General features: G+C 47.4%; 1 long non-coding RNA gene across 2 annotated transcripts in view; it reads right to left on the bottom strand.

Annotated features, from left to right (window-relative positions):
• The window catches only part of LOC146797264 (uncharacterized), a 143,888-nt gene that overhangs the window by 44,338 nt on the left and 78,812 nt on the right, over positions 1 to 20,738 (bottom strand). The window lies entirely within an intron of this gene.

The raw sequence follows: 20,738 nt of genomic DNA, 5'->3' as shown, positions 1-20,738 counted from the left end.
TACTCGTGTATCTGAAGATACTGGCTGAAACAATGTATGCAGCTCCATTTTCAATAGAACTTGAAGTATTTCTGTTTAAAGTGGACTTCTTTGGTATCTGCAGAGATTTTCCAGCCTCTGTGTGTGATGTTAGTAACCATAAGTTAGATGTATCACTTCCTGTGAGAGCACCAAGTCAAAAGTCATGCAATGTACTTCCTTTGATTTCAGATTACAAGCTACAGCCCCTTGTGTTTCACCGTACGTTAGAGCCCCTTCTGCCTCACTGTAAGTTAGAGTCCCTTATACCTCACTGTAAGTTAGTGCCTTGTGTGCCTCACTGTAAGTTAGAGCCCCTTGTGCCTCACTGTAAGTTAGAGCCCCTTTTGCCTCACTGTAAGTTAGTGCCTCGTGTGCCTCACTGTAAGTTAGAGCCCCTTGTGCCTCACTATAAGTTAGAGCCCCTCATGCCTCACTATAAGTTAGTGCCTTGTGTGCCTCACTGTAAGTTAGAGCCCCTTGTGCCTCATTGTAAGTTAGAGCCCCTTGTGCCTCACTGTAAGTTAGTGCCTCGTGTGCCTCACTGTAAGTTAGAGCTCCTCGTGCCTCACTATAAGTTAGAGCCCCTCATGCCTCACTGCAGGTTAGAGCCCCTACCTTCTGCCTCACTGCAAGTTAGAGCCCCTTCTGCCTCACTGCAAGTTAGAGCCCTTCTGCCTCACTGCACGTTAGAGCCCCTTCAGCCTCACTGCAAGTTAGAGCCCCTTCTGCCTCACTGAGAGTTAGAGCCCCTTCTGCCTCACTGCAAGTTAGAGCCCCTTCCTTCTGCCTCACTGCAAGTTAGAGCCCCGTCTGCCTCACTGCAAATTAAAGCCCCCTTCTGCCTCACTGTAAGTTAGAGACCCTTCTACCTCACTGTAAGTTAGAGTCCCTTTTGCCTCACTGCAAGTTAGAGCCCCTTCTGCCTCACTACAAAATAGAGCTGCTTCTGCCTCACTGCAAATTAAAGCCCCCTTCTGCCTCACTGTAAGTTAGAGACCCTTCTGCCTGCCTCACTGCAAGTTAGACCCCTCTTCTGCCTCACTGCAAGTTAGAGCCCCTTCTGCCTCACTGCAAGTTGGAACCCCTTGTGCCTCACTGTAAGTTAGAGCCCCTTCTGCCTCACTGCAAGTTAGAGCCCCTTCTGCCTCACTGCAAGTTAGAGCCCCTTCTGCCTCACTACAAAATAGAGCCGCTCCTGCCTCACTGCAAATTAAAGCCCCCTTCTGCCTCACTGTAAGTTAGAGACCCTTCTGCCTGCCTCACTGCAAGTTTGACCCCTCTTCTGCCTCACTGCAAGTTAAAGCCCCTTCTGCCTCACTGCAAGTTAGAGCACCTTCTGCCTCAATGTAAGTTACAGCCTCCTTCTGCCTCACTACCAGTTAGAGCCCCCTTCTGCCTCACTGCAAGTTAGAGCCGCTTCTGCCTCACTTCAAATTAAAGCCCCCTTCTGCCTCACTGTAAGTTAGAGACCCTTCTGCCTGCCTCACTGCAAGTTAGACCCCTCTCCTGCCTCACTGCAAGTTAGAGAACCTTCTGCCTCACTGCAAGTTAGAGCCCCCTTCTGCCTCACTGCAAGTTAGAGCCCCTTCTGCCTCACTGCAAGTTAGAGCCCCTTCTGCCTCACTGTAAGTTAGAGCCCCATCTGTCACACTGTAAGTTAGAGCACCTTCTGCCTCACTGTAAGTTACAGCCCCCTTCTTCCTCACTACAAGTTAGAGCCCCTCGTGTCTCACTGTAAGTTACAGCCCCTTCTGCCTCACTGCAAGTTACAGCCCCTTCTGCCTCACTGTAAGTTAGATCCCCTTCTGCCTCACTACAAGTTACAGCCCCATCTGCCTCACTGCAAATTAGAGCCCCTTCTGCCTCACAGAAAGTTAGATCCCCTTCTGCCTCACTGCGAGTTAGAGCCCCTTCTCACTATAAGTTAGAGCCCCTTCTGCCTCACTGTAAGTTGGAGCCCCCTTGTGCCTCACTGTAAGTTGGAGCCCCTTGTGCCTCATTGTAAGGTAGAGCCCTTCTACCTCACTGTAAATTGGAGCTCCCTTCTGCCTCACTGTATGTTGGAGCCCCTTCTGCCTCACTGCAAGTTAGAGTCACTTCTGCCTCACTGCAAGTTAGAGCCCCTTCTGCCTCACTGCAAGTTAGAGCCCCTTCTGTCTCACTGTAAGTTGGAGCCCCCTTGTGCCCCACTGTAAGTTGGAGCCCCTTTTGTCTCACTGTAAGTTAGAGACCCTTCTGCCTCAGTGCAAGTTAGAGCCCCTCGTGCCTCACTGTACGTTAAAGCCCCTCATGCCTCACTGTAAGTTAGAGCCCCTCGTGCCTCACTTGAAGTTAGAGCCCCTAATGCCTCACTACAACTTAGAGCCCCTTGTGCCTCACTGTAAGTTAGAGCCCGTTCTGCCTCACTGTAAGTTAGAGCCCCTTCTGCCTCACTGTAAGTTAGAACCCCTTCTGCCTCACTGCAAGTTAGAGCCCCTTCTGACTCACTGCAAGTTTGAGCCCCTTCTGTCTCACTAAAAGTTAGAGCCCCTTGTGCCTCACTGTACGTTAGAGCCCCTTCTGCCTCACTGTAAGTTGGAGCCCCCTTGTGCCCCACTGTAAGTTAGAGCCCCTTCTGTCTCACTGTAAGTTAGAGCCCTTCTGTCTCACTGTAATTAGAGCCCCTCATGCCTCACTGTAAGTTAGAGCCCCTTCTGCCTCACTGCAAGTTATAGCCCCTTCTGCCTCACTGCAAGTTATAGCCCCTTCTGCCTCCCTCACTGCAAGTTAGAGCCCCTTCTGCCTCACTGCAAGTTAGAGCCCCTTCTGCCTCACTGCAAGTTAGAGCCCCTCATGCCTCACTGTAAGTTAGAGCCCCTTCCGCCTCACTGTAAATTAGAGCCCCTCGTACCTCACTGTAAATTAGAGCCCCTTCTGCCTCACTGTAAGTTGGAGCCCCCTTGTGCCTCACTGTAAGTTGGAGCCCCTTCTGTCTCACTGTAAGTTAGAGCCCCCTCTGCCTCAATGCAAGTTAGAGCCCCGTGTGCCTCACTGTAAGTTAAAGCCCCTTCTGCCTCACTGTAAGTTAGAGCCCCTCGTGCCTCACTGTAAATTAGAGCCCCTCGTGCCTCACTACAAGTTAGAGCCCCTCGTGCCTCACTGTAAGTTAGAGCCCGTTCTGCCTCACTGTAAGTTAGAGCCCGTTCTGCCTCACTGTAAGTTAGAGCCCCTTGTGCCTCACTGTAAGTTAGAGCCCCTTCTGCCTCACTGTAAGTTACAGCCCCTTCTGCCTCACTGTAAGTTACAGCCCCTTCTGCCTCACTGTAAGTTAGAGCCCGTTCTGCCTCACTGTAAGTTAGAGCCCCTTGTGCCTCACTGTAAGTCAGAGCCCTCTTGTGCCCCACTGTAAGTTAAAGCCCCTTGTGCCCCACTGTAAGTTAGAGCCCCGTGTGCCTCACTGTATGTTAGAGCCCTTCAGCATTACTGTATGTTGGAGCCCCCTGTGCCTCACTGTAAGTTAAAGCCCCTGTGTGCCTCACTGTAAGTTAGAGCCTCTTGTGCCTCACTGTAAGTTAGAGCCCCATGCCTCACTGTAAGGTAAAGCCCCTTGTGCCTCACTGTAAGGTACAGCCTCCCGTGTCTCACCGTAAGTTACAGCCCCCGGTGCCTCACTGTAAGTTGGAGCCCCTCATGCCCCACTGTAAGTTAGAGCCCCGTGTGCCTCACTGTAAGTTAGAGCCCCTTCTGCCTCACTGCAAATTGGAGCCCCCTTGTGCCTCACTGTAAGTTAGAGCCCGTGTGCCTCACTGTAAGTTAGAGCTCCATGTGCCTCACTGTAAGTTAGAGCCCCTTATGCCTCACTGTAAGTTGGAGCCCCCTTGTGCCTCACTGTATTTTAGAGCCTTTCTGCCTCACTGTAAGTTAGAGCCCCTTCTGCCTCACTGCAAGTTGGAGCCCCCTTGTGCCTCACTGTAAGTTAGAGCCCCTTCTGTCTCACTGTAAGTCAGAGCGCTCTTGTGCCTCACTGTAAGTTAGAGCCCATGTGCCTCACTGTAAGTTAGAGCCCCGTGTGCCTCACTGTAAGTTACAGCCCCTCATGCCTCACTGTAAGTTAGAGCCCCTTGTGCCTCACTGTAAGTTAGAGAACCCGTGTCTCACTGTGAGTTAGAGCCCCGTGTGCCTCACTGTATGTTAGAGCCCTATTGTGCCTCACTGTAAGTTAGAGACCCCGTGCCTCACTGTAAGTTAGAGCCCCTTCTGCCTCACTGTAAGATACAGCCCATCGGGCCTCACTGTAAGTTACAGCACCTTGTGCCTCACTGTATGTTACAGCCCCTTCTGCCTCACTGTAACTTAGAGCCCTTTGAGCCTCGCTGTAAGTTAGACCCCCACTTGTGTCTGACTGTAAGTTACAGCCCCTGTGCCTCACTATACGTTACAGCCCCTGTGCCTCACTGTAAATAACAGCCCCTATGCCTCACTGTAAGTTAGAGCCCCTTGTGCCTCACAGTAAGTTAGAGCCCTGTGTGCCTCACTGTAAGTTAGAGCCCCGTGTGCCTCACTGTATGTTAGAGCCCTGTGTGCCTCACTGTAAGTTAGAGCCCCGTGTGCCTCACTGTATGTTAGAGCCCTGTGTGCCTCACTGTAAGTTAGAGCCCCGTGTGCCTCACTGTATGTTAGAGCCCTCTTGTGCCTCACTGTAACTTAGAGACCCAGTGCCTCACTGTAAGTTAGAGCCCCTTATGCCTCACTGTAAGTTAGAGCCCCTTCTGCCTCACTGTAAGTTACAGCCCCTTGTGCCTCACTGTAAGTTACAGCCCATCAGGCCTCACTGTAAGTTAAAGCATCTTGTGCCTCACTGTACGCTACAGCCCCTTGTGCCTCACTGTAAGTTAGAGCCCCTTCTGCCTCACTGTAAGTTACAGCATCTGTGCCTCACTGTACTTTACAGCTCTTTCTCCCTCACTGTATGTTACAGCCCCTTCTGCCTCACTGTAACTTAGAGCCCTTTGAGCCTCGCTGTAAGTTAGACCCCCACTTGTGTCTGACGGTAAGTAACAGCCCCTGTGCCTCACTATACGTTACAGCCCCTGTGCCTCACTGTAGATAACAGCCCCTATGGCTCACTGTAATTTACAGCCCCTTGAGCCTCACTATAAGTGAGAGCCCCCTTGTGTCTGACTGTAAGTTACAGCCTGTGTGCCTCATTGTGAGTTAGAGCCCCGTGTGCCTCACTTTACTTTACAGCCCCTGTACCTCACTTTACGTTACAGCCCCTGTGCCTCACTGTAAGTCTGAGCCTCTTGGACCTCACTATAGGGTAGACCACCCCGTGGTCTGTCAATGTTCCAACTCCCCTAAACTAGGAGTTGTCATTCCACTGTCAGCTGGTTTGAAGCATTGGAGAATGGTCGGAAGCAGGCTCACATTGCACATTTTGCGGCAGTGTAGCCAGTCCCTGGTACAGCTTGCCCGTCCCCCTGCGTGGCTAGATCTCTTCTGGGCACAGTGTAGTCCCCCCAGTTTGTAGGTTTACCTTTCCATGGACTGAGCATTGTACGCTGGAGGTAAAAGTATCTTGCTAAACACCTCCTGATCTTATCCAAAGAACCAGCACTTACCACATGGCCCATCATCACCCCAGAAGAAACTGCCCCCACCATGAAGTCCATCTACTCAAGGGTCCCATCGGAGCCGTGCCCCCACTACACCTACTTCAGGGAACTGTAGTCTATCAGCCCCGTGCTCAAACCAATTCTGAATGCCTTTGGCTCTTCCTTGACCTTCCCAGACACTTGGAAACAATCAACTGTCCGTCCATTGCTGAAGAAACGCTCCGTGGACCCATCAACTCTCGCAAAATACAGAACAATCTCCCTGCTCCCTTCCTGAATAAGGCCTGAGTGACAATCATCAACAGACGCCTCACCAAATACGGAACAATCTCCCTGCTACCATTCCTGAATAAGTTCGGAGTGACAATCATCAACAGAGGCCTCACCAAATACAGAACAATCTCCCTGCTCCATTCCTGAATAAAGTCTGAGTGACAATCATCAACAGACGCCTCACCAAATACAGAACAATCTCCCTGCTCCATTCCTGAATAAAGTCTGAGTGACAATTATCAACAGACACCTCACCAAATACAGAACAATCTCCCTGCTCCATTCCTGAATAAGGCCTGAGTGACAATCTTCAACAGAGGCCTTACCAAATACAGAACAAGCTCCCTGCTCCATTCCTGTATAAGGTCTGAGTGACAATCATCAACAGACGCCTCACCAAATACAGACCAATCTCCCTGCTTCATTCCTGAATAAGTTCTGAGTGACAATCATCAACAGACGTCTCACCAAATACAGAACAATCTCCCTGCTCCATTCCTGAATAAGGCCTGAGTGACAATCCTCAACAGACGCCTCACCAAATACAGAACAATCTCCCTGCTACCATTCCTGAATAAGGTCTGAGTGACAATCATCAACAGACGCCTCTCCAAATACAGAACAATCTCCCTGCTCCATTCCTGAATAAGGCCTGAGTGACAATCTTCAACAGAGGCCTCACCAAATACAGAACAATCTCCCTGCTCCATTCCTGAATAAGGTCTGAGTGACTATCATCAACAGACGCCTCACCAAATACAGAACAATCTCCCTGCTCCATTCCTGAATAAGGCCTGAGTGACAATCTTCAACAGAGGCCTCACCAAATACAGAACAAGCTCCCTGCTCCATTCCTGAATAAGGTCTGAGTGAGAATCATCAACAGACGCCTCACCAAATACAGAACAATCTCCCTGCTCCATTCCTGAATAAGGCCTGAGTGACAATCATCAACAGACGCCTCACCAAATACAGAACAATCTCCCTGCTCCATTCCTGAATAAGGCCTGAGTGACAATCTTCAACAGAGGCCTCACCAAATACAGAACAATCTCCCTGCTCCATTCCTGAATAAAGTCTGAGTGACAATCATCAACAGACGCCTCACCAAATACAGAACAAGCTCCCTGCTCCATTCCTGAATAGGGTCTGAGTGACAATCATCAACAGACGCCTCTCCAAATACAGAACAATCTCCCTGCTCCATTCCTGAATAAGATCTGAGTGACAATCATCAACAGACGCCTCACCAAATACAGAACAATCTCCCTGCTCCATTCCTGAATAAGGCCTGAGTGACAATCATCAACAGACGCCTCTCCAAATACAGAACAATCTCCCTGCTCCATTCCTGAATAAGGTCTGAGTGACAATCATCAACAGACGCCTCACCAAATACAGAACAATCTCCCTGCTCCATTCCTGAATAAAGTCTGAGTGACAATCATCAACAGACGCCTCACCAAATACAGAACAATCTCCCTGCTCCATTCCTGAATAAAGTCTGAGTGACAATTATCAACAGACACCTCACCAAATACAGAACAATCTCCCTGCTCCATTCCTGAATAAGGCCTGAGTGACAATCTTCAACAGAGGCCTCACCAAATACAGAACAAGCTCCCTGCTCCATTCCTGTATAAGGTCTGAGTGACAATCATCAACAGACGCCTCACCAAATACAGAACAATCTCCCTGCTTCATTCCTGAATAAGTTCTGAGTGACAATCATCAACAGACGTCTCACCAAATACAGAACAATCTCCCTGCTCCATTCCTGAATAAGGCCTGAGTGACAATCATCAACAGACGCCTCACCAAATACAGAACAATCTCCCTGCTTCATTCCTGAATAAGATCTGAGTGACAATCATCAACAGACACCTCACCTAATACAGAACAATCTCCCTGCTACCATTCCTGAATAAGGTCTGAGTGACAATCATCAACAGACGCCTCTCCAAATACAGAACAATCTCCCTGCTCCATTCCTGAATAAGGCCTGAGTGACAATCTTCAACAGAGGCCTCACCAAATACAGAACAATCTCCCTGCTCCATTCCTGAATAAGGTCTGAGTGACTATCATCAACAGACGCCTCACCAAATACAGAACAATCTCCCTGCTCCATTCCTGAATAAGGCCTGAGTGACAATCATCAACAGAGGCCTCACCAAATACAGAACAAGCTCCCTGCTCCATTCCTGAATAAGGTCTGAGTGACAATCATCAACAGACGCCTCACCAAATACAGAACAATCTCCCTGCTCCATTCCTGAATAAGGCCTGAGTGACAATCATCAACAGACGCCTCACCAAATACAGAACAATCTCCCTGCTCCATTCCTGAATAAGGCCTGATTGACAATCTTCAACAGAGGCCTCACCAAATACAGAACAATCTCCCTGCTCCATTCCTGAATAAAGTCTGAGTGACAATCATCAACAGACGCCTCACCAAATACAGAACAAGCTCCCTGCTCCATTCCTGAATAGGGTCTGAGTGACAATCATCAACAGACGCCTCACCAAATACAGAACAATCTCCCTGCTCCATTCCTGAATAAGATCTGAGTGACAATCATCAACAGACGCCTCACCAAATACAGAACAATCTCCCTGCTCCATTCCTGAATAAGGCCTGAGTGACAATCTTCAACAGAGGCCTCACCAAATACAGAACAAGCTCCCTGCTCCATTCCTGAATAAGTTCGGAGTGACAATCATCAACAGAGGCCTCACCAAATACAGAACAATCTCCCTGCTCCATTCCTGAATAAGGCCTGAGTGACAATCTTCAACAGACGCCTCACCAAATACAGAACAATCTCCCTGCTCCATTCCTGAATAAGGCCTGAGTGACAATCATCAACAGACGCCTCTCCAAATACAGAACAATCTCCCTGCTCCATTCCTGAATAAGATCTGAGTGACAATCATCAACAGACGCCTCTCCAAATACAGAACAATCTCCCTGCTCCATTCCTGAATAAAGTCTGAGTGACAATCATCAACAGAGACCTCACCAAATACAGAACAATCTCCCTGCTCCATTCCTGAATAGGATCTGAGTGACAATCATCAACAGACGCCTCACCAAATACAGAACAATCTCCCTGCTCCATTCCTGAATAAAGTCTGAGTGACAATCATCAACAGACACCTCACCAAATACAGAACAATCTCCCTGCTCCATTCCTGAATAAGGCCTGAGTGACAATCTTCAACAGAGGCCTCACCAAATACAGAACAAGCTCCCTGCTCCATTCCTGTATAAGGTCTGAGTGACAATCATCAACAGACGCCTCACCAAATACAGAACAATCTCCCTGCTTCATTCCTGAATAAGTTCTGAGTGACAATCATCAACAGACGTCTCACCAAATACAGAACAATCTCCCTGCTCCATTCCTGAATAAGGCCTGAGTGACAATCATCAACAGACGCCTCACCAAATACAGAACAATCTCCCTGCTTCATTCCTGAATAAGTTCTGAGTGACAATCATCAACAGAGGCCTCTGCAAATACAGAACAATCTCCCTGCTCCATTCCTGAATAAGGCCTGAGTGACAATCATCAACAGACGCCTCACCAAATACAGAACAATCTCCCTGCTTCATTCCTGAATAAGGTCTGAGTGACAATCATCAACAGACGCCTCACCAAATACAGAACAATCTCCCTTCTACCATTCCTGAATAAGGTCTGAGTGACAATCATCAACAGAGACCTCACCAAATACAGAACAATCTACCTGCTCCATTCCTGAATAGGATCTGAGTGATAATCATCAACAGACGCCTCACCAAACACAGAACAATCTCCCTGCTCCATTCCTGAATAAGTTCTGAGTGACAATCATCAACAGACGCCTCTCCAAATAAAGAACAATCTCCCTGCTCCATTCCTGAATAAGGCCTGAGTGACAATCATCAACAGACGCCTCTCCAAATACAGAACAATCTCCCTGCTCCATTCCTGAATAAGATCTGAGTGACAATCATCAACAGACGCCTCACCAAATACAGAACAATCTCCCTGCTCCATTCCTGAATAAGGCCTGAGTGACAATCATCAACAGACGCCTCACCAAATACAGAACAATCTCCCTGCTCCATTCCTGAATAAGATCTGAGTGACAATCATCAACAGACACCTCACCAAATACAGAACAATCTCCCTGCTCCATTCCTGAATAGGATTTGAGTGACAGTCATCGACAGAGGCCTCTGCAAATACAGAACAATCTCCCTGCTCCATTCCTGAATAAGGCCTGAGTGACAATCATCAACAGACGCCTCACCAAATACAGAACAATCTCCCTGCTTCATTCCTGAATAAGATCTGAGTGACAATCATCAACAGACACCTCACCAAATACAGAACATCTCCCTGCTCCATTCCTGAATAAGGCCTGAGTGACAATCTTCAACAGAGGCCTCACCAAATACAGAACAATCTCCCTGCTACCATTCCTGAATAAGGTCTGAGTGACAATCATCAAGAGACGCCTCTCCAAATACAGAACAATCTCCCTGCTCCATTCCTGAATAAGTTCTGAGTGACAATCATCAACAGACGCCTCACAAAATACAGAACAATCTCCCTGCTCCATTCCTGAATAAGGTCTGAGTGACAATCATCAACAGACCCCTCACCAAATACAGAACAAGCTCCCTGCTCCATTCCTGTATAAGGTCTGAGTGACAATCATCAACAGACGCCTCACCAAATACAGAACAATCTCCCTGCTCCATTCCTGAATAAGGCCTGAGTGACAATCTTCAACAGAGGCCTCACCAAATACAGAACAATCTCCCTGCTCCATTCCTAAATAAGGTCTGAGTGACAATCATCAACAGACGCCTCACCAAATACAGAACAATCTCCCTGCTCCATTCCTGAATAAGATCTGAATGACAATCTTCAACAGAGACCTCACTAAATACAGAACAATCTCCCTGTTTCATTCCTGAATAAGGTCTGAGTGACAATCTTCAACAGAGGCCTCACCAAATACAGAACAATCTCCCTGCTTCATTCCTGAAAAAGGTCTGAGTGACAATCATCAACAGACGCCTCACCAAATACAGAACAATCTCCCTGCTTCATTCCTGAATAAGGTCTGAGTGACAATCATCAACAGACGCCTCACCAAATACAGAACAATCTCCCTGCTCCATTCCTGAATAAGATCTGAGTGACAATCATCAACAGACGCCTCACCAAATACAGAACAATCTCCCTGCTCCATTCCTGAATAAGGCCTGAGTGACAATCTTCAACAGAGGCCTCACCAAATACAGAACAAGCTCCCTGCTCCATTCCTGAATAAGTTCGGAGTGACAATCATCAACAGAGGCCTCACCAAATACAGAACAATCTCCCTGCTCCATTCCTGAATAAGGCCTGAGTGACAATCTTCAACAGACGCCTCACCAAATACAGAACAATCTCCCTGCTCCATTCCTGAATAAGGCCTGAGTGACAATCATCAACAGACGCCTCTCCAAATACAGAACAATCTCCCTGCTCCATTCCTGAATAAGATCTGAGTGACAATCATCAACAGACGCCTCTCCAAATACAGAACAATCTCCCTGCTCCATTCCTGAATAAAGTCTGAGTGACAATCATCAACAGAGACCTCACCAAATACAGAACAATCTCCCTGCTCCATTCCTGAATAGGATCTGAGTGACAATCATCAACAGACGCCTCACCAAATACAGAACAATCTCCCTGCTCCATTCCTGAATAAAGTCTGAGTGACAATCATCAACAGACACCTCACCAAATACAGAACAATCTCCCTGCTCCATTCCTGAATAAGGCCTGAGTGACAATCTTCAACAGAGGCCTCACCAAATACAGAACAAGCTCCCTGCTCCATTCCTGTATAAGGTCTGAGTGACAATCATCAACAGACGCCTCACCAAATACAGAACAATCTCCCTGCTTCATTCCTGAATAAGTTCTGAGTGACAATCATCAACAGACGTCTCACCAAATACAGAACAATCTCCCTGCTCCATTCCTGAATAAGGCCTGAGTGACAATCATCAACAGACGCCTCACCAAATACAGAATAATCTCCCTGCTTCATTCCTGAATAAGTTCTGAGTGACAATCATCAACAGAGGCCTCTGCAAATACAGAACAATCTCCCTGCTCCATTCCTGAATAAGGCCTGAGTGACAATCATCAACAGACGCCTCACCAAATACAGAACAATCTCCCTGCTTCATTCCTGAATAAGGTCTGAGTGACAATCATCAACAGACGCCTCACCAAATACAGAACAATCTCCCTTCTACCATTCCTGAATAAGGTCTGAGTGACAATCATCAACAGAGACCTCACCAAATACAGAACAATCTCCCTGCTCCATTCCTGAATAAGGTCTGAGTGACAATCATCAACAGACGCCTCACCAAACACAGAACAATCTCCCTGCTCCATTCCTGAATAAGTTCTGAGTGACAATCATCAACAGACGCCTCTGCAAATACAGAACAATCTCCCTGCTTCATTCCTGAATAGGATCTGAGTGATAATCATCAACAGACGCCTCACCAAACACAGAACAATCTCCCTGCTCCATTCCTGAATAAGTTCTGAGTGACAATCATCAACAGACGCCTCTCCAAATAAAGAACAATCTCCCTGCTCCATTCCTGAATAAGGCCTGAGTGACAATCATCAACAGACGCCTCTCCAAATACAGAACAATCTCCCTGCTCCATTCCTGAATAAGATCTGAGTGACAATCATCAACAGACGCCTCACCAAATACAGAACAATCTCCCTGCTCCATTCCTGAATAAGGCCTGAGTGACAATCATCAACAGACGCCTCACCAAATACAGAACAATCTCCCTGCTCCATTCCTGAATAAGATCTGAGTGACAATCATCAACAGACACCTCACCAAATACAGAACAATCTCCCTGCTCCATTCCTGAATAGGATTTGAGTGACAGTCATCGACAGAGGCCTCTGCAAATACAGAACAATCTCCCTGCTCCATTCCTGAATAAGGCCTGAGTGACAATCATCAACAGACGCCTCACCAAATACAGAACAATCTCCCTGCTTCATTCCTGAATAAGATCTGAGTGTCAATCATCAACAGACACCTCACCAAATACAGAACATCTCCCTGCTCCATTCCTGAATAAGGCCTGAGTGACAATCTTCAACAGAGGCCTCACCAAATACAGAACAATCTCCCTGCTACCATTCCTGAATAAGGTCTGAGTGACAATCATCAACAGACGCCTCTCCAAATACAGAACAATCTCCCTGCTCCATTCCTGAATAAGTTCTGAGTGACAATCATCAACAGACGCCTCACAAAATACAGAACAATCTCCCTGCTCCATTCCTGAATAAGGTCTGAGTGACAATCATCAACAGACCCCTCACCAAAAACAGAACAAGCTCCCTGCTCCATTCCTGTATAAGGTCTGAGTGACAATCATCAACAGACGCCTCACCAAATACAGAACAATCTCCCTGCTCCATTCCTGAATAAGGCCTGAGTGACAATCTTCAACAGAGGCCTCACCAAATACAGAACAATCTCCCTGCTCCATTCCTAAATAAGGTCTGAGTGACAATCATCAACAGACGCCTCACCAAATACAGAACAATCTCCCTGCTCCATTCCTGAATAAGATCTGAATGACAATCTTCAACAGAGACCTCACCAAATACAGAACAATCTCCCTGTTTCATTCCTGAATAAGGTCTGAGTGACAATCTTCAACAGAGGCCTCACCAAATACAGAACAATCTCCCTGCTTCATTCCTGAAAAAGGTCTGAGTGACAATCATCAACAGACGCCTCACCAAATACAGAACAATCTCCCTGCTTCATTCCTGAATAAGGTCTGAGTGACAATCATCAACAGACGCTTCACCAAATACAGAACAATCTCCCTGCTCCATTCCTGAATAAGGCCTGAGTGACAATCATCAACAGACGCCTCACCAAATACAGAACAATCTCCCTGCTCCATTCCTGAATAAGGCCTGAGTGACAATCATCAACAGACGCCTCACCAAATACAGAACAATCTCCCTGCTCCATTCCTGAATAAGATCTGAGTGACAATCATCAACAGACGCCTTACCAAATACAGAACAATCTCCCTGCTTCATTCCTGAATAAGGTCTGAGTGACAATCATCAACAGACGCCTCTGCAAATACAGAACAATCTCCCTGCTCCATTCCTGAATAAGGTCTGAGTGACAATCATCAACAGAGACCTCACCAAATACAGAACAATCTCCCTGCTCCATTCCTGAATAAGTTCTGAGTGACAATCATCAACAGACGCCTCACCAAATACAGAACAATCTCCCTGCTCCATTCCTGAATAAGGTCTGAGTGACAATCATCAACAGACGCCTCACCAAATACAGAACAATCTCCCTGCTCCATTCCTGAATAAGTTCTGAGTGACAATCATCAACAGAGGCCTCACCAAATACGGAACAATCTCCCTGCTTCATTCCTGAATAAGGCCTGAGTGACAATCATCAACAGACGCCTCTCCAAATACAGAACAATCTCCCTGCTCCATTCCTGAATAGGATCTGAGTGACAATCATCAACAGATGCCTCACCAAATACAGAACAATCTCCCTGCTCCATTCCTGAATAAGATCTGAGTGACAATCATCAACAGACGCCTCACCAAATACGGAACAATCTCCCTGCTCCATTCCTGAATAAGATCTGAGTGACAATCATCAACAGACGCCTCACCAAATACAGAACAATCTCCCTGCTCCATTCCTGAATAAAGTCTGAGTGACAATCATCAACAGACGCCTCACCAAATACAGAACAATGTCCCTGCTTCATTCCTGAATAAGGTCTGAGTGACAATCATCAACAGACGCCTCACCAAATACAGAACAATCTCCCTGCTCCATTCCTGAATAAGATCTGAGTGACAATCATCAACAGAGGCCTCACCAAATACAGAACAAGCTCCCTGCTCCATTCCTGAATAAAGTCTGAGTGACAATCATCAACAGACGCCTCACCAAATACAGAACAATCTCCCTGCTCCATTCCTGAATAAGGCCTGAGTGACAATCTTCAACAGAGGCCTCACCAAATACAGAACAAGCTCCCTGCTCCATTCCTGTATAAGGTCTGAGTGACAATCATCAACAGACGCCTCACCAAATACAGAACAATCTCCCTGCTTCATTCCTGAATAAAGTCTGAGTGACAATCATCAACAGACGCCTCACCAAATACAGAACAATCTCCCTGCTCCATTCCTGAATAAAGTCTGAGTGACAATCATCAACAGACGCCTCACCAAATACAGAACAATCTCCCTGCTCCATTCCTGAATAAGATCTGAGTGACAATCATCAACAGACGCCTCACCAAATACAGAACAATCTCCCTGCTACCATTCCTGAATAAGATCTGAGTGACAATCATCAACAGACGCCTCACCAAATACAGAACAATCTCCCTGCTCGATTCCTGAATAAGATCTGAGTGACAATCATCAACAGACGCCTCACCAAATACAGAACTATCTCCCTGCTCCATTCCTGAATAAAGTCTGAGTGACAATCATCAACAGACACCTCACCAAATACAGAACAATCTCCCTGCTCCATTCCTGAATAAGGCCTGAGTGACAATCTTCAATAGAGGCCTCACCAAATACAGAACAAGCTCCCTGCTCCATTCCTGAATAAGGTCTGAGTGACAATCATCAACAGGCGCCTCACCAAATACAGAACAATCTCCCTGCTTCATTCCTGATTAAGTTCTGAGTGACAATCATCAACAGACGTCTCACCAAATACAGAACAATCTCCCTGCTTCATTCCTGAATAAGGTCTGAGTGACAATCATCAACAGATGCCTCACCAAATACAGAACAATCTTCCTGCTTCATTCCTGAATAAGGTCTGAGTGACAATTATCAACAGACGCCTCTGCAAATACAGACCAATCTCCCTGCTTCATTCCTGAATAAGGTCTGAGTGACAATCATCAACAGACGCCTCTGCAAATACAGACCAATCTCCCTGCTTCATTACTGAATAAGGTCTGAGTGACAATCATCAACAGACGCCTCACCAAATACAGAACAATCGCCCTGCTTCATTCCTGAATAAGGTCTGAGGGACAATCATCAACAGACGCCTCTGCAAATACAGAACAATCTCCCTGCTTCATTCCTGAATAAGGTCTGAGTGACAATCATCAACAGACGCCTCACCAAATACAGAACAATCTCCCTGCTCCATTCCTGAATAGGATCTGAGTGACAATCATCAACAGACGCCTCACCAAATACAGAACAATCTCCCTGCTCCATTCCTGAATAAAGTCTGAGTGACAATCATCAACAGACGCCTCTGCAAATACAGACCAATCTCCCTGCTTCATTACTGAATAAGGTCTGAGTGACAATCATCAACAGACGCCTCACCAAATACAGAACAATCGCCCTGCTTCATTCCTGAATAAGGTCTGAGGGACAATCATCAACAGACGCCTCTGCAAATACAGAACAATCTCCCTGCTTCATTCCTGAATAAGGTCTGAGTGACAATCATCAACAGACGCCTCTGCAAATACAGAACAATCTCCCTGCTCCATTCCTGAATAAGGCCTGAGTGACAATCATCAACAGACGCCTCACCAAATACAGAACAATCTCCCTGCTCCATTCCTGAATAAGGTCTGAGTGACAATCATCAACAGACGCCTCACCAAATACAGAACAATCTCCCTGCTTCATTCCTGAATAAGGCCTGAGTGAGAATCATCAACAGACGCCTCACCAAATACAGAACAATGTCCCTGCTTCATTCCTGAATAAGGCCTGAGTGACAATCATCAACAGACGCCTCTCCAAATACTTCCTTTAAAACAAAGCAAGGGAGACCCTCAGATGCCCAAGGACCAAGGTTAGTCAGAGGTTATAAAGAACAGCGGTCCCTAAGTACCATACATAAAAAACACAGTCTGGGTATACAATTATGCCCAGGAAGAGTGGTACTCAATCAGTCATTTATTCAAACAGAAGATAAAAACAAGTTTGAGGGGTAACAACCCCCCTTTTTTGTGGGTATGGCAACAACAGGGATTTTTTAACACAGGTAAGAAATTTGTTACAAAAGAGATGACATAAAATGCAAGCGCCACGCTTCATATTCCAACATCACTACTACACCCAAGGAGTCAACTAAACACGGACATGCGGGTCAGTGGGATTCCGTCGATGACGTTTCGATCCACCATCAATGCGGGATTATCATAAGGACCATTAATAGTTTGCCTGAACCCACATTACATATACATCACAGTAAACATCCTCAATGTAACCTGGCGATTCTGAGCAAGAACTGGTCCAATAAAGGGGCACAGTAGGTCTCCACCTACCAGGAGCGGGCTTCTGATCAGCAATATTTCTAAGGGAAGAGGACGATGCCCTGATTGTGAGCATGAGCCAGCACCGCTTCCAGCGCCCAGAATCATAGTGCATCATAGTGCAAGCCTGATTGTGAGCATGAGCCAGCACCGCTTCCAGCGCCCAGAATCATAGTGCATCATAGTGCAAGCCTGATTGTGAGTATGAGCCAGCACCGCTTCCAGCGCCCAGAATCATAGTGCATCATAGTGCAAGCCTGATTGTGAGCATGAGCCAGCACCGCTTCCAGCGCCCAGAATCATAGTGCATCATAGTGCAAGCCTGATTGTGAGCATGAGCCAGCACCGCTTGCAGAGCCCAGAATCATAGTGCATTATAGTGCAAGCCTGATTGTGAGCATGAGCCAGCACCGCTTCCAGAGCCCAGAATCATAGTGCATTATAGTGCAAGCCTGATTGTGAGCATGAGCCAGCACCGCTTCCAGCGCCCAGAATCATAGTGCATCATAGTGCAAGCCTGATTGTGAGCATGAGCCAGCACCGCTTGCAGAGCCCAGAATCATAGTGCATCATAGTGCAAGCCTGATTGTGAGCATGAGCCAGCACCGCTTCCAGAGCCCAGAATCATAGTGCATCATAGTGCAAGCCTGATTGTGAGCATGAGCCAGCACCGCTTCCAGAGCCCAGAATCATAGTGCATTATAGTGCAAGCCTGATTGTGAGCATGAGCCAGCACCGCTTCCAGCGCCCAGAATCATAGTGCATCATAGTGCAAGCCTGATTGTGAGCATGAGCCAGCACCGCTTCCAGCGCCCAGAATCATAGTGCATCATAGTGCAAGCCTGATTGTGAGCATGAGCCAGCACCGCTTCCAGCGCCCAGAATCATAGTGCATCATAGTGCAAGCCTGATTGTGAGCATGAGCCAGCACCGCTTGCAGAGCCCAGAATCATAGTGCATCATAGTGCAAGCCTGATTGTGAGCATGAGCCAGCACCGCTTGCAGAGCCCAGAATCATAGTGCATCATAGTGCAAGCCTGATTGTGAGCATGAGCCAGCACCGCTTGCAGAGCCCAGAATCATAGTGCATCATAGTGCAAGCCTGATTGTGAGCATGAGCCAGCACCGCTTCCAGCGCCCAGAATCATAGTGCATCATAGTGCAAGGGGGTGCGCGTTCTCTGAAGCACAGGCTTTGTACTGGAAGGAGTCACGTCCAATACAAAAACTACGGCTTAAGGCTTTTCCCTCTTTGTACTTGTCCCGTACAATGCAGAGTGCATGCAAAGTTGGAAAAATTAGGAGAAATTAAAACATTTCTCATCGTTACACCTGCCTCGAGGAGGCATAAGATGTTGACGTAAATCTGCCAACCTATGCTTGTAGATAGGGACTTGCTTCCATACCCATGAGTGGTTGATGGGAACTTCCATGCAGCACCCACGGAACGCCCGTTTGATGCAAAGCCGCGCGTTCTACAACTTTGGTTGATTTGGGATATTATCCGGTGGAAAGCCTGATTTGAGTTGGACGGTATATCCCACCAAGGCCGGCCCTAGGGCGGTGCGATCAGTGCCACTGCACCGGGCGCTGACTTCGGGTGGGGGCGTCATTAATGCAAGGGTATTAACATTTTAAAAGCACCTGCTGCCCTGGCCTTCAGCAATCTTCCGGCATCAATTAAGATGTCAAGATAACTCCAGTGATTAATTGTCTTCCTGGAAAGAGACCAGATGTTTGTCTAGTGGCAGTTTTGACTCATCCTAAGGTAGTGCAGAGGGTTCAAATGCCTGCTGCTAAGAACTGTACCATGCAGATCACAAAGTGCATGTAATGTACATAGGTCAGTGGGTTCCTGCTTCTGTAAAAGAGCTTTTTTGTTACTTGTAGTTTATAAGTCAAAATCCTAATATAGATCATTGAGCTATTAACTGTCATCAAAGAGCCGCTGCAAACTGCAAGGTATGGGGTTTTTTGTCCAGTCTTTCATTATCGTAATGTCCCCAAAAGGGTTCATTTGGGTAGAAAACGATTCTGATCATTAAACAGAACCCCTAACAATGGTTTTACATTTTAAATTCTGAATTTGTGCTTTTCCAGAATAAGGTCTCTTAAACTATATTGCCTACCAGTCGATGACGTCACTCCTACACTACACCTTGTAGTCCTGTCTGATGTAACATTTCCTGCACACTGATTTACACATGTGTGATTGTCTCTGTGCAATGTGCGTGTGATGTAAAGTGCTCTGACACCTTACACTGGTTTGAGAGGCGCTATGTAACTAAATAAATCTGAGAGACAGTGGTTATGGAGACTTAAGAGGCACTGTGAAAGGGCGGTGGTGAGGGGATCCGTGGCAGAGGTGGTGGTTGGGGGGCGCCACCAGTGCTAAAGCCGGCCCTGTATCCCACCCTAACACACTGTGCAGGGTTTGGCTGCACGAGGAATGCGGCGCAAAGCGCTGGGTACTCTGAGCCCACTTGTTTACACGTGTGTTTGTGTCTCTGATGGCACCACCAGCTGTGAGGAGCTCTGGGGCCCGCTGCCATCTCTGGGGCTTCCCCCAGCCGAGCGGGGGCTTTTCCTCATCCTTCAGGCTTTTGAGGTTGGGGTGCTGCTTATAGTAGCTGTTCACTGCTCACTCACGTCTGGGGCTCTGTGCGTGAAAGTGAGTCTCATGTGTCTCATCTCACCCTGGCATGGGCACGAAGGGGGCGTATGTATGAAGAAGTCCCGCGGCGCGGCAATCCACCATGCTCTGCTGTGCTGCGTAGTTGGAAAGGCAGGAAAGTGCCGTATTTAACACCATACAGCGCATTCCTGAATTTTTGCACAGGTGCACAATGTGCTCTCTGGCTCCAATGCCGGCACCCTTGCACTTTGGTGCACTGTGGTGCACTTTGGTGCAAGGGTTCCTGCGTTACAAGCAGGATTGTTTTTGTGCAGGAAGAGGCGTTTCCCCAGATTTATCAAACCACTCAGGGCCGCGCATTTAAGACTGCGTAGCGCATGCGCACAGTGGCGCGGTGCAAATGTGACGCAGCCCTTTCATAGGCGTAGGGGCCTCTGATGATGGGCGTTCACCAGAGTGTTTAGGGGAAGGGGGGATGCCGGAGTCTCAGCTGCTGAATCCATTCCAGACAAATCTCCCAGCAGCCCCAGCAGCCCCAGCATCACACAGTTCATGGGATAATGATCGCGGGTCACCTCTGGGTCGGGGATAATTAGATGTTGCTTAAAGGAGCCCCGCAGAAGCCACTTATTCTCACTTAATTACTTACAATGAGAGCGCAACGAGCAGCGCTTTCTAAAGAAGAGGAAACCCGGGAATGGTCTCATTGGAGGTTAATGAAGAGTTGATTAAAAGGGGGGCTGGTGCGAGCTCTTTAAACAAGCACTGTCGAAGCCAATGCTAATGAC

This window comes from Triturus cristatus, chromosome 9, assembly GCF_964204655.1.
Source record: "Triturus cristatus chromosome 9, aTriCri1.1, whole genome shotgun sequence".
Lineage (NCBI taxonomy): Eukaryota > Metazoa > Chordata > Amphibia > Caudata > Salamandridae > Triturus > Triturus cristatus.
The sequence above is the reverse complement of the archived record's forward strand: the minus strand, read 5'-3'. Positions and strand labels throughout refer to the sequence as shown.